This window comes from Rhynchophorus ferrugineus, unplaced genomic scaffold (genome assembly GCF_030347505.1).
Source record: "Rhynchophorus ferrugineus isolate W39M unplaced genomic scaffold, kcgeb_rfMv2 rfM6, whole genome shotgun sequence".
Lineage (NCBI taxonomy): Eukaryota > Metazoa > Arthropoda > Insecta > Coleoptera > Curculionidae > Rhynchophorus > Rhynchophorus ferrugineus.
In genome coordinates, this window is record NW_027472585.1 from 25,493,750 (window position 1) to 25,515,277 (window position 21,528).

The window sequence follows — 21,528 nt, forward strand, 5'->3', positions numbered from 1 at the left end:
ATCCACTAATCAATTGTTCGAAAATAAGTTCGGTGGTCCATATCAAATGAAATGATATAATACAATATCGTACTAGTGTGTTATTACGCTCCAAAGTACTTGTTAAATGTACATGGTGATAGTGGATTGCGTAAATTAAAATAAATACTACCATACAATCTGGTTAATTAACTTAATTAACAGATTCAACATAATTCAGTCTTTAAATTTTGTCTTTAGCTATCTCGGGCGAACACGTAGAATTCAGATATCAAGCTGTATTGGTCTCGAACTCAAAAAGCCATAGAAAATAATTGGTAGAATAAGACCGTTTAGGTGACATTTGGAAGTTCTTAGTTTTTTTCTTAGTTGATTTCATAACGAAGTTTTTTAATAAGTATCACATCACGTATAAGGAATTTTCCGTATCCTGTCGTTACCGTTAAATTATGTCTTATACATCTTACTGACAATGTTACGATACTATGGTTTTTTCTTAAAGTATAAATTTAAAAACAAACTGTTTAGTGCTTTATAATTAACAACGTTCATTTTAGTAAAGCAACTGAAATGCTCTAACATGAATGTGGTTTATTTTTAGTAATAAGTGTTTTTTTACATTAAATATTAAATATTATGTATAATCAAGTTTGCTTTCAATTTTATTAAGAATTATATCGGTTTACTTTATCCACTAACATTTACCATATTATAATTTCTTAATCTGCATTAACATGCAAATAATTTTAAAAAAATAATTTATTATCAAAATTTTTATCACCCATGTTTGCATTACTTTTATGCACACAGTAAATAAAGCTAAGCAGCTTAGCACTTTATAAATAACCAGCTTGCGTTTTGGAAAAGCAACTGAATTGTTTCTACGTTAAAGCAAATACATTAAATAGTTGCATGTATTCTGATTCAATTTATTTTTCACCATTCACCATTTACTTTAATACTAACTCATGTTTTTCTTTAAGATTGTCATAGTAGATTCAGTTTTCAAACAGCGATGTTTAAACTGTTCGAGACTACATTTTCGGTATATATGTATCGTCGTATCTATGTTCTCTCCTTTTGTATATTTACTATCACCTATAAACGTATGGAGACAGCTAGTTAAATTTTTAATCTACTGCCAAGCTGACTTGTAATAACCTTGCAATTCGTTGTGTTCGAGCTGTTTTGGCTTAGCCATTATTTCTCATTAATAACAAAATCATCACACTTAAATCGTTCAAACCGACATTTGAGACATGACGAAGCCGTGTTTTAAGAACTTGAGCAGCAGATTTCTTTAAATTAAACAATAACAAGTAATAAATGTCTAAAAAGCTATTACTATTACATTCCATTATTAGCGTCAATATATACTGAAAACCCATCGAATTTATCACTTAGGTTGAGTTGTTAACAACTATTTGTATTGATGAATATTAATGATTATGAATAGCTAATGCTGGTCATAATACATTCAAGCGCCTAATAGAAGGCTTCTTGCTTTTGTGACTTTGTCTACAATTACGACTTGTTATTTTATGTAATGTCAAATTGGGATGAGAGACAACTTCCCAAAAACTATATACTGCTTTATATATGTTGCATATATTGGATGTTTCAATAAGGACTAGTCGGTGTGGGTATTTCTTCAACGTACTATTTGTTATTCAGTCACTAATCCATGAAATGTTATCAAAATGCTTATCATTGATCCATGCTTGTTCCGCTACTTTAGCCGCTACTATTCCCCTACTTTTTTCAGAACTGCTCTACCTTTTCTATTTATAAATAACGAAATATTGTATTTTTAATTATTTGTATTATTATATTACTTGTATTAGTTATGAATTACACACGCTTAATATTGGCCTATAAACTTGTTTTAAATGATATTTTTATATGAGGTCTTATTATGAAAAATCAGTACAATGTCTTCTCCAATTAATAGCCGCTACTTTTTCACAACTTTCGGGCAATTTAGGATTCCATTTCGAAACAGCGATGTATCTTGAAGTATCCAAGCTATCCACCAATCGACTCATTTCTAGTATGTATTATTTAGTTACAGAAGAGTAAGTATGGAGAATACAACACGTGGGGCAGTATGTACCATTTTAATGTTTCCTATATGTATATTTTCATCAGTTTTACAACATTTGGTCGAGTGTTGATATCCTGAAGAATAAGATTATTATCTTTCCTCGTATTGCGGCTGTTTTTCGCGCAGTACTCACATTCAACATTAACACTATCTCCTGTAAATCCCTTTAAATTAATTTATAGACTTAATGATTGCATATAATATGCGCATATTAATTAACACATACAAAAGTTATTTATCAAAAAAGTATTGATTGAGTGCTTCGAGAAACAAGTGATATATTCAACTGTAAAAATATCACGTCTATGTTTTTATTAATAATAAACCCGTCTCCCCATAATACTTTTGCCAGAACGGGGAAATATGTAAATTTTTCACCCCTCTCTTCGCATTATCTAAATATTATCTAAAATCGAAAATGATTGCGGAACTTCCAACATAAAACGTCGTGAAAACGAATGTCAGGAAAAAGAAACTTATGACTGTTTTTCTTGATATAGCCCTAATATACTATATTTGGGGAGAAAAATATAATTTTTTTGTCGGTTATATAATATTTTATCTTAGAACAAGCAACAAATTTGTTCTTTGTTATTCGCTTTTCTAAGAATATAAGATTAAAACATTAAGTTGTGATGTTATATTTCTTCGTTAGAAGCTCCATTGTTCTGAAAAAGTTTAAGCTTTCCAGCCAAAATAAGCCTTCTCACAGCATTATAATAATAGTTTATTGAAATATTTCAGAAATATCTTACCAGTAAAAGTACTTGTTTGTTTTATGTTTTTTATTTTGCTTTACTGTTTTTATTTTATTACATTTTTTAAATTCATCTTTTCAAAATATATTATAGTGGTGTACTTAAAGAATATATCAAAATGAATAAATATTACAGGCATGTTTGCGCTATAGTACAATTTATGAATATTATAAACAGTAGTAGCTTCTCTTTTTCTATATAATTTAACTTGCATTTTATAATAACCCATTAATAATTTGTATATGTTAATCTCACATTCACGAAAAGTCTGTATGGGAAATAAAATATTATATACAATATTAAAATTTTGAACATATTTATAAACACTAAATTTTTTCTTTCTTGCCATGTATCAAAAATAATGTTTATTCTGACACAAAATAGGAAAATTATTTTCATAAATACAAACCTGAAAGTTAAGAAATAATATAAAATCGTGATATTTGGTTAGAGTACCTTTAACATATAAATGTTTTCGTCGTCTCCGAAGCAATTAATTTGCATTTTAAATTTCGTAAAATTATATGCTAATGCGGCAAAAAAAAATATGAGTGCATAGAAATTTACATATAATCATATATTTATAAATGCACTCATTCTATTTTGGTTAGCACTGAGCTATTGATAGACTTTCAACCTCTTTCACCATCAGATTTTCATCCCATATAATTGCTATGCTGAAATGATCCACAAACTACCATAAGATGCCTAAAAGTTTAATTTGCATGTTCAACACTGAAACTTTCGTTAATTAAGGATCTCACCATTATCTACAAAATATATCGATAGCCATTATAGCTTTTATTTATATGTATTATTTATATGTTATGCATAAAACTGACTTTATACTGAAAATATTCTAACTGAGGGTTAGTTTTTAAGTATATGTCAAGTAGAATTAGGTATATTTGGTTAAAATTTACTTAAATTAAATTTTTTGGAAATGAAAATATTCCGAACCATATCCGAAATAAATTAGCCACTAACAATATGTTATTGATCCGCAATTCTGATTTGGGAAGGGGGCATGATACAGATATCGAGTTTAACGCCAGATATAGTAATATTTGCAATTACACTACATTAACATTACTTTAATAATTTATATTACATAATTAGTTGAATAAAACCAAAACTAAATTGATGCACATAATATGCACGAATAATTATAAAAATTACAGGTAATTCTATACTGATCTTAATAATTACACTTGCTCTAGCTATTTAGAAGCCTTTAAAGTTGTTCTACTTACAATTATTTTTTATTTTTTGGCGTTGTATTAATGTTTTTTTTTTATATTTTCAGGTGTTTATATAATTTTTATTCCATTATAAATCATCTTTCGTTATCCGAATTAAAAAATAATAAAGGATAAACAGAAAAATAAATCAAAATATTTATTTTAATGTTATATAAATATACACATGAATAGTTTGTTTTTAATAACTTTTTTTGGTTTGATTGGTTCAGATTTCTTAATTCTCATTTAACGTCTAAATTATTACTTTCATTAACATGAAATCCCTGTAATGCATGCCTAAATATTTGATCAAATTAAATTGCTCTGTAATTTTCTGATTTAAGACCGTTTGGGTGTTATCTATATTTCAGTTTGTAAAAATTAAAGTGTACGAATTTGTTCCCAATTGTTTTATGCATCTTGTCGATTTTATCCCCTATTTCAATTAAGACAAAATTACATATTCTATAGATAACAATAATTAATAGATAATAATTTTCTAGATTTCTATGTAATGGTTTAATATTACTTTGTTGTTAATTCTTGTTACTGAAGTAAATTATTTAGCGTCTCATTTGTAAACCGAGTTGTGATTACTAATATACATAACATTATTACATTAATTATAATAAATGTACGAAATGTTATATTATTCAAAAACGACTTGGAGTAATAATTTATAATGTTAAAATCTATTAACTGTGTAAAACAATAATAAACTAAGACAAGATTACAAGAAAGAAATAAATTTCTCTAAGGAATTAAAAACACATTTTATTAAATCAATAAAATTCATGGAATTCATTTCAACAAAATCAATTAAGTCCAACAAAATAACTAATTTTAAAAATATAATATTCTATATACTATATTATAAAATAATAGCTAACTTGAAGATATTTACAACATTTCAATATACTACAAAGTGCATAAAATCAACATGTTACCGTATAACTTTTATAATCCCAAACCTTTAATACTATTTTATAGTGTTAGAAATATTGCTAAATCGACCGTATTTCACGTACGTAAATTTGACATATCCCAAATATTAGCTTCCGTATATTTTTTCCGACGTAAATTCTTACAGATCGTATACATTTGAATATAAAACTGAAAAATAAAATAAGGAAAAAATAAGGTATTATTTTTTGGATAAAGAAATATAAAAAAGGTTATTACCTGTATACAGATGGACGAATATATTTACAAGCCTATGAATGTATACATAGAAGCATATTTTATTTAAAAAAATATATATATAATAAATCTATATAAAATAATTATGATTAGTTGTACCTGTATTATCCATTTCTCAGCTTAATGAAGATTTTTTTCACCTGTAGCGCGCGGGAGCTTCAGATCTCGTCCACGGGTAAATAAATGAACAAATAACGTAGAAGAAACACGGATAAATCGTACAACACAGGACCAGCCAACGTTTCGATACAATAGATTACTCCAGTGGCAAACGGTAATACATATCCAGTCAGCACAGCGGTGACCGCTTCTTTCACAGTCATTCAACAAGGAAACAGCGTGACAAGGTAGCAAGGCGACGCGACTTCCTCCAGGTAAAACCCGGATCCGCGACTTTCTGGAGCTAGCCAGGCGGACTCTCCGGCGTAACAAGTAGGCAGATCGCGGCTGGCCGGGGCTGCGAGTGCGCGCGCACTCTGATCGAACCGAACGGGGCTTTGGGGGGTGCGAGGGCACACCAGCCGGGAGACGAGGGTGGAAGAGGGTGGCGTGTATACACTACTTGTTGGGCGCGGAGCATTGTTTGCCGTGACTACGGAGTGGTGGAAAAAATGTCGCTCTGTTTGAGATGTCACGGTCAATTTTGGTGGTTTTGATTCGACGATTACAATCGGTATAAAAAACAAGTTAATGACAACAAAAAATGGTGTTTGTTTTATTCTTGTCTCGAAACCAATATTAATTAAATTATAACGACTCTGAACTAATTTCCAGAATTTTTTTATTTCAGTGCTTTACTGTAAGAAAGTATATATTGGATGTTATTATTCCGCAAGGTATTGTCAGTTAATATATATCAATAATATCACTTGGAATGTCTGATTGAAAGGACTAATATCTGCTAAGAAATTATAAAGAAGATGTAGGATTTAATAAACAAAAACTTTTATTTTGATTTAACTTCAAAACAATTTTATTTCAACGGTAAGAAACGACGACTTATTGAACCGACGACCTAGACAATACTGTTTAATATAATCTAAACGCATCTCATCCAGATATCACAATCAGGCATAAGCGTAGCGTTTTTCTCGAATAACCGGAGCCATATAGTCACTCAGTCTCTTTAACTAACACCTCCCTATTCCAAAAGTGACCAAACAGATAAACATGGTCGTTATCCTACCTAGACAGGTTATAGGTTTTCTAAAATTATTTCTAAGTATCGTCTGTACCTTCGTATACCAATTTGTCCAATAACAATCATCTATAATGTACTCTTTTTACTAAATTTTCATTATAAGGCTTCCATAGACTGTATTTTCATTTCCAATAGTATATGACAGAGTAACTCAGTTGCTGTAATTCGCTTTTGGTTGTCGTACACTCTAAACCACAAGCTTCCGTTCAAATTCTAGTAGATTATGTTAGTTCACAACAACTTCAGTCCGTCTTGGGCCACCTTACACCCTGAGCTACGATTCTTGAATCGGCGGCCACACCACATAATACTACAACAATTTACGTGAAACTAGAACCAACAAAAACAAAAACTCAATACGTTCCAAATGAATGAACAGCGATCAATTTAATTTTGAACGTTGGTGAATTGCTGCTAAAACTAAATGAAATCGACCCATTTTTGAAAAGAATCGTTATAGGCTATAAAAAGTGAATCGTGTACAGCAATAATGTGCCAAAGAGGTCGGGGAAAAGCTTAACAAGCAGTTATAAAACCCGCTTTTTTCTTTTTCGTTCTGTGCCATGGTAATCTCTTTCAGAACCATTGTGTTGTCCACCTTCTAGACTGTTTGTTCTTGTATTTTTAATGAGAGAGATTCAATCTGTGGGCGCAGCTCCTATCCCTCTACATAAATCTGTTGCTGAGACCGGAAATGTCGCAGCTTCTGAGCCTTGCGTGCTGTTGTCCTCCCATTCCACACTACTGTTCCATTGTTCTGCGTTCTAATACAATTCTCCATTACTTGAAACCCTTTCTCTATTTTATTTAGATAGCACTAGAGTTGAAACGAAACAGTTTTTGGGTCAGCGTAGGTCGCAGTTATTGTGTCCTCACTTGTTAGAGGGTCGGTAGTGTATATCAGGTACAACACCGGACCAGGACGCTACCCCTAACGCTATACCTAAGCATATTTCGTTTAAAACACTTAATCATGAAGCTTTTTCAATTGATGTAGGATAAAAATATATGATATTATGTATCGGGAAGCGTAGTTTCTATGCCAGTCCATCATGTCAGACTTTGGTAAAGGTTTAGCAGAGCAGTACAATCTGATGATGTCTATAGTGCAATGCACTTGTTCGATTCTTCCGTGATCCTCTCAGAATTCAAGTTGGTAACTCCAGAGGAAGTTATTTAAGTGCTCCATCATTCTGTTTAGAATGGCTTTCTTCATTAGTTTCCCAGTTACTGATAGGAGGCTTATAGGTCTATACCAGGTTCTATATTGTGATGGTTTGCTTGGTTTAATCCTTTCCAATAAAACTTGGGAAATTTTCTATTTCCCTAGGAAATGCTCGAGCTTAAAGCAGGCGTTGAATATTTTAACTAGCCTAATAATTTCCTTGTAGGGTAGTTATCTTAAGGGAGTTGCGTTGACAAGACTGGTGCTTTTCAGCGGTAAGCGCTTTTGCAGAGATAATTTAAGGTATTGTTTAATTTCGGCTGTGTTTCTGGTCAGACTCCAAGAATGGTTGAAATCCATTATTTAGATAGTCAACGTACTAGATTTCTCATTATTTAATCTCGCCCACTCTCCTATGTTGGTTTCCACAGCGAAAAAGTCATGTCTACTCACTGTGGGTGTAATCGTTAACTGGTAGTTTTGAAGATTGTTGTTTGTGAATATTTCTAGGAGGCTCTTCAATTTTTCCAAACATTTGTTAAATAAAATTGCATCCTGATTATCGAGTGGTATGGTAAGTTTTTCTTTTATATTTATCTGGTATTTCTCTATCTTATTTCTTTTATTTTGTCCTTGTTGTTCTTATTTTAATTCCTTTGCTATTAGGCGTTACTTTGTTGGCGGTTCTATGGAAAATAATTTTTAATTTATTAGTGGCGTTTTCAAGCTTTTCGACCGTAAAGATATATTTATGTGTCAATTATGCTCTGGATTATATCCCGACTTGTGTTTTTCGTGTACCGTTCTACGTACTTTGAGTATAAGTGCGGTTTCCTCTTGGCTTAATAAGCCAGAACCTCAATGTGTATACTTAGAGTTCCAGTCGGCACCATAGATAAACGTGGAGCCTGTTTAACCAAAAAAGCATTAAGAGTCTATTTCAAATATTGTGTGTCTAGGGGGCAGCAGGTATTACCGGTTCAATCTTGTTGTCTGTAAGCTTTATTAAGGTTGCCTATATTTGTTCTGTGCAAAATTCATTCAAGGGATAATGTTTGATATTGTTTTTAATAATAATGGTTATTGCCTGTTACCCGATGGGTAGTTCATGTCAAGAATGGTGGTGTTAAACGTCTGGTGGTATTGAAAAGGGGAGTTTATCATGATCTGCTCGAACTTAACCAACACATTAATACCCAATACAACAGAAAAAACCGCTAGAACTTATTAATAGGAAGGACGTTATCTTGCCTTATAACATTACTAGACCACATACATTTTAGTAACAGCGAAAATAGAGAGATATTGGCTAAGAGGTTTTGATACAACCACAAAACATCCTGTCCCGTTTGATTATCATTTATTCTGATCTCTGAAACTTGGGAGAGTCATACGGTTCAGTTTTTCGATTAAAAATCTTAGAATTTCTATATGCAATCTACAAAGGCCCAATTGTGGTTAGGTAACAAAAATAGTGTGAAAAATGAAAAATAACATAAGGCCATGTATCAAAAGGACACATATATCATTGAATACCTTCATAACACCATTAACAAATTTATATATAAAAATATCATATATCCTCTAAATAATTATAGTTTAGATACATTAAAACAGAAAATAAAAACGCCCACAAGTTGTAACTTTATGTTGGAACATGTGCGCTTCTCGATCTACTCTGATTTTAATATTTTGGGGTGTGCTATCCCTAAAATTAAACAATTTCCGGAGCTTTCGGTGAACGGAAATTGATCCGGATCGTTTAAATTCAATAATCGAAACGGCCAGCCGCTATTTGTTTTCCAATAAACGGTGGATGATATTGCGAATCTTATCAAGACCCCTTTCAAGAAACGTTACATAACTGATGCTACATTCTCAATTTAGGTCAAAAATCACAATGTAACTGACTTTTCCTTTTAAGATTTTTAAAAATAGAAATAAGACTTTGATGACCATAACAAAAATAAAATTATAACGAGAACATATATACAATGAATTGGAATCAAAACAAACAAACCAAGAACAATTTAAAAATTATAAATAATCCAACAAAGGTTCTGCGATCAAAAATAGTGATATGGTAGTTCTTTCGCCGGCCTAAACTTTAAACAAATATAATATTTGAATGTTAATTTGCCTCATGCCAACCTACTTATCTTACAATAATTATTTTAATAAATTTGCATGCAAATGCATTATTGGATATCAATATATATTTCTTGCCCGATATATCGATATGTCCATATATTTTGGGTAATTGTTCTAGTTATTTTTCCAACGAAGTATCGATAGTTGTAAATAAGAGTATCGAACTTTTAGTTGCAAAGTAAAATATCGATATTAAATACCTAACGTTTTCGCAACGAAAAAGTTTAATACGACAACTTAGATGTTTTGAAAGAGTATATTACTCCGGATATTAATTGAATTTTGCGTGGTTTTTTGGTTCTGACATCCCCATGTTGTACCTTTTTTATTCACCAAACTTGAGGCCAATTGGGGAGATTAGGAGAATTAAAAACTAAAAAAAATATAATCATAATAGTTGACAAATATTAATAATTATCCAGGAAATATTAATTTGAAGGGAACAAAATATATTTGGAAAAATAAATAGTTCGTATTTTTTACCACAACGCATAATAATAGTACAACATGCGTTACTTACTATAACATACCCCTTATATTCAGGTTTCATTCATTCAGAACGATTCAAGAATAATGAATTCAAGATTAATTTCAAGTTTCACCAGTAAATGAATTTCTTAACAAAGCACAAATCGAATATCGCAGCTAATAAATTCATTAATTTGTGCATCAAGAGTTAAAATGAATACTGCGTAGAATAATAACGGTTGCAAAATAGTTTCATAGAATTTTAATTGGGAAATATGTGATATAAGACAAAGTAGATATGCCTAATTTGACATAATAATAATCCATTGATTGAAATTTGATTTTATTTAAAATTAAGGTTTTTAAAGTTACTCGATTAACTGTCCTAAATTATTAGTAATTGTGGTTGCGTCATATAACGTTTCATTTTAAAGAGAAACAGCGTAAATAATAATGCAAACAATATTGTTAACTAAATTTACTCCACAAACAATAACAATAAAAACGCCATTCATAACTTAACTAAGTTGAAATGTTACTAATTTTATTTAAGTGTTTATATTTTCAGTTATCCAATCATATATTACATCATATATTTTTCTCGTTAATCTATAAATAATGGTCACATTATGCAGCATCATATATATATATATATATATATATATAAATATATATATATATATATATATATATATATATATATATTATTTATAATAATTATTAAATATAATATAATATAATTAAATAAAACAGTGATGCTGCATAATGTGACCATTATTTATAAATTTAGAAAAATCGCAACAAAGCTAGTCTAGTGTTAATTATGTTCGCTCTCAATAGTTTTAAATTAGTAAATAACTGCTAGAGCTTCATGAAAAAAGAAGTGGCTCAATTAAAACAACAAGGTCCTTCTACATTACATATATATACGTTATACAATTTTGCAAATTTGGTGGGCTTGGGGAATAATATAAAAAATGCTTATTCTGACAGAAAACACCTGCATGCACTCTCATTGGATTTGCAAAATGCATTTGATAGAGTCACTAGATCTTTGATAGACTTTGTCAAAAATTTTCTCAGCAACACATCTTTCCGCGTCTGCTCGGGAAGTTTTCTCTCCTCCACCTACCCTCCACCTAGTCCCTCAGGGTTCATTTCTAAGTCCTACTTTATTGGTAAAAGCCATTAATTCAATAACTGAATTCCTCGACTCAAGATTCACCTACCGATTTTTTGAAGATTTTTTACTCCAAACTTTGAAGAAAGGCTCCTTCAAAGAGTTTTAAATCGTCTTTCTTCATGGCCGTCCTCCTCCGGATTCCTTATCTGACTTGTGGCATACCCTTCTTGTCCATTACCCCCTTCATAAACACATCTTTATGTCAATTTTATAAAACATTATCCTTACCTTATTCCACAATCCACTTACAATCCAAGTTCAGTGAACTTATTCACTCCTACCCTGGCCGCAAACCCATATCTACCGATAGCTCCAGATCTCACAGCGGGCTTGGCAGTGCATTTGTGGTGTACAACCGGGTATTCCGTTTCAAGGGTTCAGTATTGACCGCTGAACTCTTCGCTATACTCAAAGCTTCATTCTACATTACAACACAATCCTTCAATCCTCCGAAATGCTCTCGAATGTCTCCTGTAACAGAAGTTCAACCATCCGCTGGCCACTGTCAATAATCCGTATCCTCTATCTGAATGGGATCAGGACAGATTTACTGTGGATCCGTTCTCAGGTTGGGGTACCGGGAAATGAGCGCGCGGTTACTGATGCTAAATCGGCAGCCTCCTCCCCCTCCACACACACAATGTTTGTGTCTATACTGACTTTATCCCATTAGTTTATTGTTTCACAAAGAGCGAGGTACAACGTCGTTGGGCCCAGGAGGCCAAGCACAACAGGTTCTTTGAAGTTAAAGCGGATTTTTTCTCTTCTCTTCATGATCCTTCCCTTCGTCGACATGCCATAGCTTTGAATCGACTGAGATTGGGCCACTCTCTTTTCTCGTAGAACCACTTGATGATTTCTAGCCCGCCGGCTCACTGTAAGTTATGTAACTATGCCCCTATTTCAGTCTACCACATACTGAACGACTGTCCACGGCTCACCCAGATTAGAACTAAGTATGGGCTAAAAAATTTTAGAAATGCCTTAACAGGAGAAAATTCAGAAAGATTCTTCCAAAGATTTTCTCCATATAATCTAACCTATGCTAAGTTAAGTGCTACTGTCCAAATAACCATTATCACTTCGGCGTGGGTGGTGATGTGTGATGTCTGGATAGAACCTCTACTTCGTTGTGGTTGTTTTTGTAGTCCTGTATCTGTGTTCATGTTTAAATTGTATATACACTATTTATACTTTTAGAGCCCCCCTGTTTATGTTATTAATTTTATTTATTTATTAATTCATTATTTTAAATATACACTTCATGCGTGTCCCCGTCATTGTATATCCGCGAAATGGCGACATCCGTCAAAGCCATTTAAAAAAAATGTCCAAAAAAATTATTTTTTAAAAAGATTTATACCGATTTACAAAGTCAATCAGTTTAAAGGATTACAGAATATATAAGCTTAAAGATTATATAGATCCACTTAAAGTATCCCGAATTATTTTTATATTATTATTGCCCTTAGTGGTTCAAAGATCTGCTCAGTGAGCAATAAGTATTTTTTATAGTTACTATGCATATGACATGTAGAATTTCACTTCATTAAGTTATTTCCTTTATAAAATATCTTCTATCTTCTAAATTGTGCTCTAAAGTTTAACATATGTTATGTTATGTTTTAACACGTTCATTAGTCAGATCAGATGACGATAAACGTTTTAGTCTACGCGCTTCATTATCATTTTATATGATTAATATTATTTTAATATTATTTTAGCTGATTAATAAGCTAATTGGGATCTACAAAGACTCTAAGTTACACTCTTTCGGGGTTTTAAACGACATATCGCGCTTTATAACTTCATTACAGGTATAGTACGGAGACATAGTAATACATGAAGAATTGCACATAACATCTTATTTTAAAGCCATTGAATGATGGTATATTAGACTTTCCAGCAGTACCCCATAACTGGCTACCATATAACCATATGGATTTAAGTGTTGAGTCATATTCACAATACTTTGTAATCTAATAATATTTAATGAGTTTTGACCTATGAGCTAATATATTTGATATATATTAAGTTCAAGTTGTTTTAGTTTTATAAGTATGTACTTCTTCGAAGTTAGATGTCGGTCTATGTGCATGCCAAGATATTTAGTGTCCTTTGCTTGAGTAGTTGAAAATTATTGATGTTTATTGATGGCCATATAGTTTCACGCAGGCAAAAATTAGATTTTGTTTCATTTGCTTTGCTTCAAAATATTTTCATCTACAGATATATTTGAAAATTATTTGATGCTGTTATTAGTCTACTGCTAAGACTGGTGTGTCCAGAGTCCTTTATTTTACCACAATAGTAGTGTTTGTAATCAGCTGACCAGATAGACCAAATACAGTAGAGTTCCTACATTTATTCTCTGTAATACATTGTATTTATCATATTGTTTTATGAAAAAAAAATTATTTATAAGATAGGATTGTAATAACTGAACATGATTATGAGGGAGAAGTTTCTTTAATTTAACTTAACAGCGCACTTTATCTATAACCTGGAATGTGTCCAGCAATGTACCTGAATAGCATCTTTTGAATTTAAGTCTATACTTATTTCATTCACCAGTTTACCAACTTATTGAAAACAACTTATTTTCCCGGATATATGGACAGCACTTTGTATATTCCAGAATAAAAGGACCAGAGGACCTGTAAAGGGAGACAAGCTTGATTAAATAAAAACTTATAAAAGCGTAGGAAGGCACGTTCTATTATGTGTCATGGGTGATCTTATATTTGTTATGATGTCTCCAGCAAAATAGTTGAGCAAGGAGCAACTGTTAAATAAAAATAGTTACTCTTATCTTTTTTCATAGTACAATTTGTCTATCTATTATTCAAAAGCAAAACTTTTATGTGCTCGAAAAGTAAATTTTATTTTTATAGGGAAAAGTTACTACATATTCGAACTACTTTGTAGACCATATAATATAAAACTATATAATATCAACGCATCACAATTTCAGACACTACACCGATATCTTAGAATATCCAATAACTTCACGCTATAAAACAACTACGCCGATATCGCAGACAACTGCAATGATTTCGAAGAAAACAAAGAATTTTTGTTGCGGTTTTATCTTATTCTATTTATTATTTAGTCATAGCCAATGAGATCAAGAGCAAGAAGGATTCAGTCAGGAGCAAGAACATAATAGTTAGATTAAAGTCAAAGTGATTCCGGATATACTATTGATAAGAGAAATAGAGGGCAAGAGATACTATCGCTCGCCATAGCTTTGTAAGAGTTCACGTGTGTGTATTCACTATGTTTGTCCGAACACTCGTTATTACTTCGTGGAAGAAAGTTGCACGGGAACAGAAAGTACTTATTGGTATAAACATCTTTATTTAAGTTGTTATAGTTTACCTGTGGTTAACTATTAGGTTAGGTAGAAGGTGTGCGGAACCACTAAAGGGATAACGTGAAATAACAAATAGCAAAATGCGTACAGCCCGCATGATATCAATCATTTAGCATCGCTAACCGTAAAATCCCGCGTGGCTTTATCTGTAGTAGCCTAAAGAATTGTAGCGATCGCTACAGGTTCTTTATAAAGGCCGCCATCTTTTGGCGAAAAGGCGAAAAGACGTCATGGTGTTTGATATCTAAATATATCTTTAGAAATATATGTTTGTTTACAAAATACGAAACCTATTTTTTTATTAAAAACCTAGGAGACCTAGCTTTAAAACTTGAAAACGAAATGAAACAGTGGTGTTTACATTATGTCAGCGTTATTTATTGGCTATATAAAAAATGTGAAAAATACAAATGATAAAACGGATAGCAGCGGTGTTACCTGCAGACGAGGCTTGGGCAGTCCATGGTGGCACGTCTAAACCAAACGATGGTTCAGCATTGAATGAATCGAAATACTAGGTTCTAGTTGGCCCTGTTGGCCCTGCTGGCACCCCGCCCGTGTTCAACATTCTGGCATTATATTTCTAGGTATTTTGTAGACCGTTATTCCACGATGTAAAATTCGACATGCCTCAAGGTCGCTACAAATGTATATTAATCAAAATATTTTCCATCATTTTCTATGGCTTTTTCCCATCTTTTTAGTTACACCTTGGCTGAAACAACAATATTCTTCAGCATTTTGAATTCAACAGCTCAGACGCAAAATCCAAGAAATGTGCTGGTTAGTCGGAAGATACCCCCAACTTATTGGTTTATCGTTCTGTTATTAGACAAGACTATTTGGACTTATGGGATTCAAATATAGAATTGCATTAATACATCAAATCAACTTATAATCCAACGATTCCAAAACAAAATTCTTCGATTAATTATCAATGCTTATCGCTAGGTAACCAACGAAGAACTACATGATGATCTCGAACCCAAATATAAATACGAAGTTACCTAATATTTCGCCTTAGAACACGAAATAAGATTACTAAATCACAGCAGCGCAGAGACAATATATCTACTGGACAACATTTAGGAAATTCAGAAGAAGAAGATTTATGCGAAACAAACCACATGAACTTGTATTGTAAATAAGTGTTTAATCTTAGCTTAAGTAGTCTAATTTGATTTTAGTTTAGGAAATACGTACTGATGTATCTATCCCACACTCGATCTGCTTGTATATTAATACAAATAAACAACGCCAGCTTAGTTAGCGCAATGGTAAAGACGATAGGACGGTCCACCTTCTGTTAGGATAGTCGAGGGTTCGAATCCTGCTGGAGCATGGTCGTAAATTATCTTTGTGATTGTTTATTATTTGTAAAATCCGACAAAAAACAAAAAAAACTTCTGGGATGATTTCTAAAGTTGGTCACTCGCCAGTCCGTGGGCTAATGTTGAGGACCGTAGTTCATTAGTCATTCGCCAGACGGTAGGCTTAATGCCGATGACCGTAGTTCAGAGCCCACGTTAAACAGTAGGTTCAGTGCAAATAAACCCTCGTTTGTAAAAAAAGAGACTTTAAAATATAAGAAAGCAAGTAAAAAACTGTAATAAATTATTTATTATTTATTTATTTAAACCCATCAGCCTCTTCGGCTATTTAGGGTGAATTACAATGAGACATTAAGTGCTATAAGAACATCTACAACATACAATATTGCATAGCAAGTTATAAATAATGGAATATATACACTATAAAATATATTAATTACATAATAATAAATGACTGTTACAAGTGTTGAAATAGGTTTGCGGTCTTTAGGTAGCCGATCAGCAGATTGAGCTGCTCAGGTTGGACTAATTGCTTCATTGTTCTCGGCATCTTCAGTAATCTCCTCAGATCATCATGCTTTTGATAGTCCAGTAGGATGTGTATGACGCTAAGTTGAATCTGGCACAAATCACATAAGGGTGAGCTCTGTCCCATCAGCAAATATTCATGACTTTTATCTACTGATATTATTTTAATCTATGGATCGATAGAAGATCCTTTTAATTTCCCACAATTTGTTGTTTTTTATGAGAAGGTCCCATTCTAATTGGGTCAAAAGCCTATTTAGGCCTTTCATATAAACTTTGTTATCTTTTTTGCTGAACAGTTCATTTAACCTGATTGACTCCTCTTGCCTACCTGCCAGGTCGGCTCTTTCATTACCAGATATTCCCTTATTGGAGGTAACCCAAAGGTATGTTATTCTTACACCCCTAAATTGTAGCTATGTCTGTATCTCTCTGATGGATGTGACCAAAGGGTGGACTGTCCTTACCGATCTTAGGCTCTCTAGGGAACTCATAGAATCCGATACTACTAGTATCGATTCGCCAATCTGTGATTTTTCCTAGGCAGATAGGGCCATATAGATAGCCAGTAGCTCCGCGGTGAAAACACTAGTCAATGATGGAAGCCAAAAGTGTCTCTCAAGTAGATTAGACTTATAAGCGACACCCACAAAGTTCTCTCTTTATGAACCATCTATGTAGATGACAAGATGATTCGGATAGTTCTCTTCAATTATCTGTCTAAAAAAACTTTTTATTGTAGAAGGACTATTTGTATCCTTGTGCAGAGCCTTCATAGAGAAGTCTGTGTGTATTCTTGAGAACTGCCATGGTGGTATAGTAGTGATTCTACTATTCGCATCTGGGATCACAATCATTATTCGTTTGCATATCCTCTGGAAGACTAATGAAGGGCTTAAGCGCCTCTTCCTTATATTGTGGTCCAGTCTGTCTTCGGTAGAAAAAACGTAGTGAACTGGTCTAATTTTGGACGGAATTTGAGGGAACTTGCATAGTTTAGTAGCAGAAGCTCTCGCCGTGACTCGAGTGATGAAATCTCTGCTTCACACTGTAAGCTTTCATCTGGACTAGTGCCGAATGCTCCCAGTATGATTCTCATAGCAGCGTTTTGGATGGGATCCAGTTTTATCACATATGAATGATATGAATTTTATCACATACCTGGCTTATATATAGGGACTAATAGCGATTGCTTCCACATCAAAGGCAAATGTCTCCTCATCCAAACTTCCATAGTCTAATTTGCTTCTTATAAGCGCCTGATTTATATTGCTCAACGATGTTCTATGTGCTCCCCAATTAATATTGGAAAGGTTCTTCAGTAGACCTATGTCTGCCAAGCATTTATGCTTGATATAATTTATGCGTGGGAGCCAGTTGAACCTGTGATCAAACAGCAAGCCAAGGAAATTGTGTTCTGGTTTATTTATCAGGTTCTTACCCTCCATCATTAGTGTTGCTATTCGCGAGTAGTTCCTCCGTCTACAAAAATGAACACTCACGGTCTTCTCTGTGAAGAACTTGAGAACAACCCATTCCGTCCGGCTCACGCAGGTAGTTCATCGAGACAATTCTGTAATAGGGATTGGCTATACTTATGGTCTCTATGTCTGTAGTAAATAAGCACGTCATCCGCATAGATTTGGGCGTTCATATAAGTGGGAATGAAGGCCTTTTCTAAGTCAAGAAAAACTGCAGTCACATGTCGTCCCGTATTAAGGGCCTCACAAAGGTCCTCCTGAAACCCGATCAAGTGATCAATTGTAGAGTATCCTCTAATGAAACCCTTTTAACGATCATTTAGTAGTCTCTGCTTTTCAATCACATGACTGGTGAGCGTGATAGGCCTGTAGCTGGATACTGAATGCCGTGGTTTACCTGGCTTATATATAGGGACTAATAGCGATTGCTTCCAAAACAAAGGCAAATGTCTCCTCATCCAAACTTAATTGTAGATATTAAGCAAATGTATTGAGTTAGGTTTTTGATTAATGGGAAGCAAACGTTGTCTAGTCCGGAAGATGTGTTTCTGCCCTTACCCCATCATTGCTGTTCATCTTTTTCTCCTTATGTTTGTTTAATATGGAATGATAGTGTGCTGCAAATATTTCAGTCATTTTACAGTGGTCTTACCGGGGATCTATACCTCGACTTTCATCAACCATTACTGGTATTTTAGATTGTGGGGTGCCTTTTAATATGCATACTTTCCTCCGTATAGTATGTGATAAGGTTTGCGGGGTAAGGCTACTTGTAAATTTTCGCCAAGAGCTTAATTTTGCTTGCCGAATAGTTCTTCTCGCAATTGCCTTTAATCTTTTATAATTTTGAAAGAGTTAGGATGTTGGGTTTAATTTGAATCTGTTAAGGGCTCTTTTCCTATCCTTTATCAGCCTAGCATAGTCTTTATTCCACCATGGTACCGATAATTTGTTTATTTTTATGGTGTTAACAGTAGTAGATCTTCTAAATGCATCGGTGATGGAATCGGTGAATTCTTTTACGATTGTGTCTATATTTTTTGTGAATGGGGTGGTTTCAATCAGCGATCTATATTGGTCCCAATCAATACCTCTAATATTAAGTCCAGTCGCTGTAGGTATTTGCCAAGTGTATCAGTGAGTTCAACCAAAGTGGAAAAGAGGTCGCTGTCATGCATATCAGCCACAGTTGTCCATCTCGCATGTCCAGCCAATGAGGAAGAGCACAGGCTTAAGTCCAAGTGTGACAATATGCCCGATAAAGCAGATACAAATGTAGGTGATCCGTCATTCATAATGCACAGATTATTGTCACTAATGACCTCAACAATCCATCGACCTCTTTGATTGTAATTAGATGAGCCCCATTCAGGCGCATGAGCATTGAGATCCCCCATGATGAGTTTAGGATTTGGAAATTGTGAGACGAGGGCTTCTATACTTGTTTTTTTAATGCTCGCGGAGGGAGACAGATACAAACTACATAGTGAAATATTTCTCCCAGATAAATATGCTCTGACAGCTATTGCTTCAAGCTCTGTTTCTGCCTCTGTATTTCTGTGCGAATTAAAATGGCTACACTTCCAGATGAACGTGCATTATTTGTCCTATCTTTTCTTATTTTAATTAATGTGTAGAGGTTTCTATTTCCATATCGCTGCCTGATCTATGCTTTGAGCTTAATTTGGTACGGTCTTTAGAGTGACCACTGCTTGGTCGCTTGGTGGTGATGAGCTACGCGAGGAGCCAGGCATTGAATTCCGATAATTTTCGGAAACAGTCTGCCTCTCTTTAATCTTGTTGTTCATTTTTGAAGGAGCTTCTCCTCTTCTCTGGGACTGAGCTCAGGATGAATGGGGATGGAGGGTAGGAGGATGGCGGGAAAGGGATCGATCCCCCCCACCCGAAACAACCCGGGCTGGGGAGGGTTTTCGGTGTGAATGTGTAGGAGCCTGTAGCCCTTTTGTTGAAACCCAGGTGTTTTCAGCGGAGATTTTCTTCATAATTGAAGAAGCCTTCCATGTGGAAGTGGGTGTTGTCGATCTGGATGCTTCCTTCATTTCTTGTTTATCTATATTGCATTGAGTCGCGGTAGTACATAAGTTTTTTAACAGCATTGGCAAAATTCATTTGAGTATTCCCCAACTGCTGTCTAGCTAAATTCCTAACCACAAAGTATGACACCTTTTCATAAGTTTTTACTTTCTGTATTAAAAGTTCCTCCTTGAATACAAGGCATCCCCTGTATCTTGGAGGGTGCTCCTGTCCACAGTTAACACAGTGAGGCGGGGAATATTCTACTTCTCCATGTGTCTTTTTTCCACAAGAGGGACAGGTAGGAGCATATGTACAATTGATGGGCATGTGGCCGAATCTCTGGCATTGATAACACCTCATGAGGTTTGGGATATATTGCCTAACTTTCAGACTTAGGTAACCTGCCTTGATTTTTTCAGGGATGTGATCCTTTCTAAATGTTAGAATGTACCTATTGGTTGCAACGATCTCTCCATTTTTCTTCGAGGCGATGCGCTTTACCGATGTAACTCTCTGTGATGCTAAATTTTCCAATATCTCCTCGTCTGTACACATACATAGCTCCTTGGTCGATATTACTCCTTTGCAGAAATTTAATGTATTATGTGGGGCAACTGTTACCTGTATACTCTGAAAATTCTTTAGTTTCCGCACTCTCTCGGACTGTCTACAATTTGACACTGTAACTGCAGCCGCTTGTAGTATTGTTCCACTTCTAAGTTTTTAACTTATTTTACTTCTCCCACCGCTTACAGTAATTCTGTATGTATAATAAATGGCGATAAACATCTCAGTAGATCACCCTCGGATGATATGATAAAATATTTGTCATATTCATCTTGCGTATGCCTATTCTGTAATTCATTCTCTTTCCTGAGTCTCTTTGTTATTATTTTGCCAGTAGTTGTTACCTGTATCCCGGCCTAGTCCCCTATCAGGAGTGCTACGCAATCGACGGCTAGAGGTCGAGCGGGGGCGACCACCCACGGCCTCGACCGGTACTAGAATTCCGAATCCCTGCACCATGATTTTATTCTCCAAATTATGTAAACTCATAGTTTATGAGAAAGAAAAGAACACAGGGGACGCTACCAGACGGCACACAACTGGGGCCCCGGGATCGTCACACCCGTACTATGGCCGCGACGCGTCAACCTTGGTTGAGACCTCGCAGTCACAGTCCCCTGGGGACGTAATAAATTAGTTTTATAAATCAAGATTGTATTAAACATATCTAATATAAGTTAATTATTATTATTTAATTAATTTAAAAAAAGCGAAATTACGCAAAACTATCCTGCATCGATCTGAATAAAAGGTAATCG

The 21,528-nt window shown here is 34.0% G+C and overlaps 1 protein-coding gene across 1 annotated transcript in view; it reads right to left on the minus strand.

Annotated features, from left to right (window-relative positions):
- Fife (regulating synaptic membrane exocytosis protein fife) overlaps positions 1-5,693 on the minus strand; it is a 200,828-nt gene extending 195,135 nt beyond the window's left edge. Inside the window, exon 1 of the mRNA XM_076406607.1 lies at positions 5,382-5,693. The gene's annotated coding sequence lies outside the window, so the exon portion shown is untranslated. The remainder of the gene's footprint in view (positions 1-5,381) is intronic.
- Between the last annotated feature and the right edge of the window lie 15,835 nt (positions 5,694-21,528).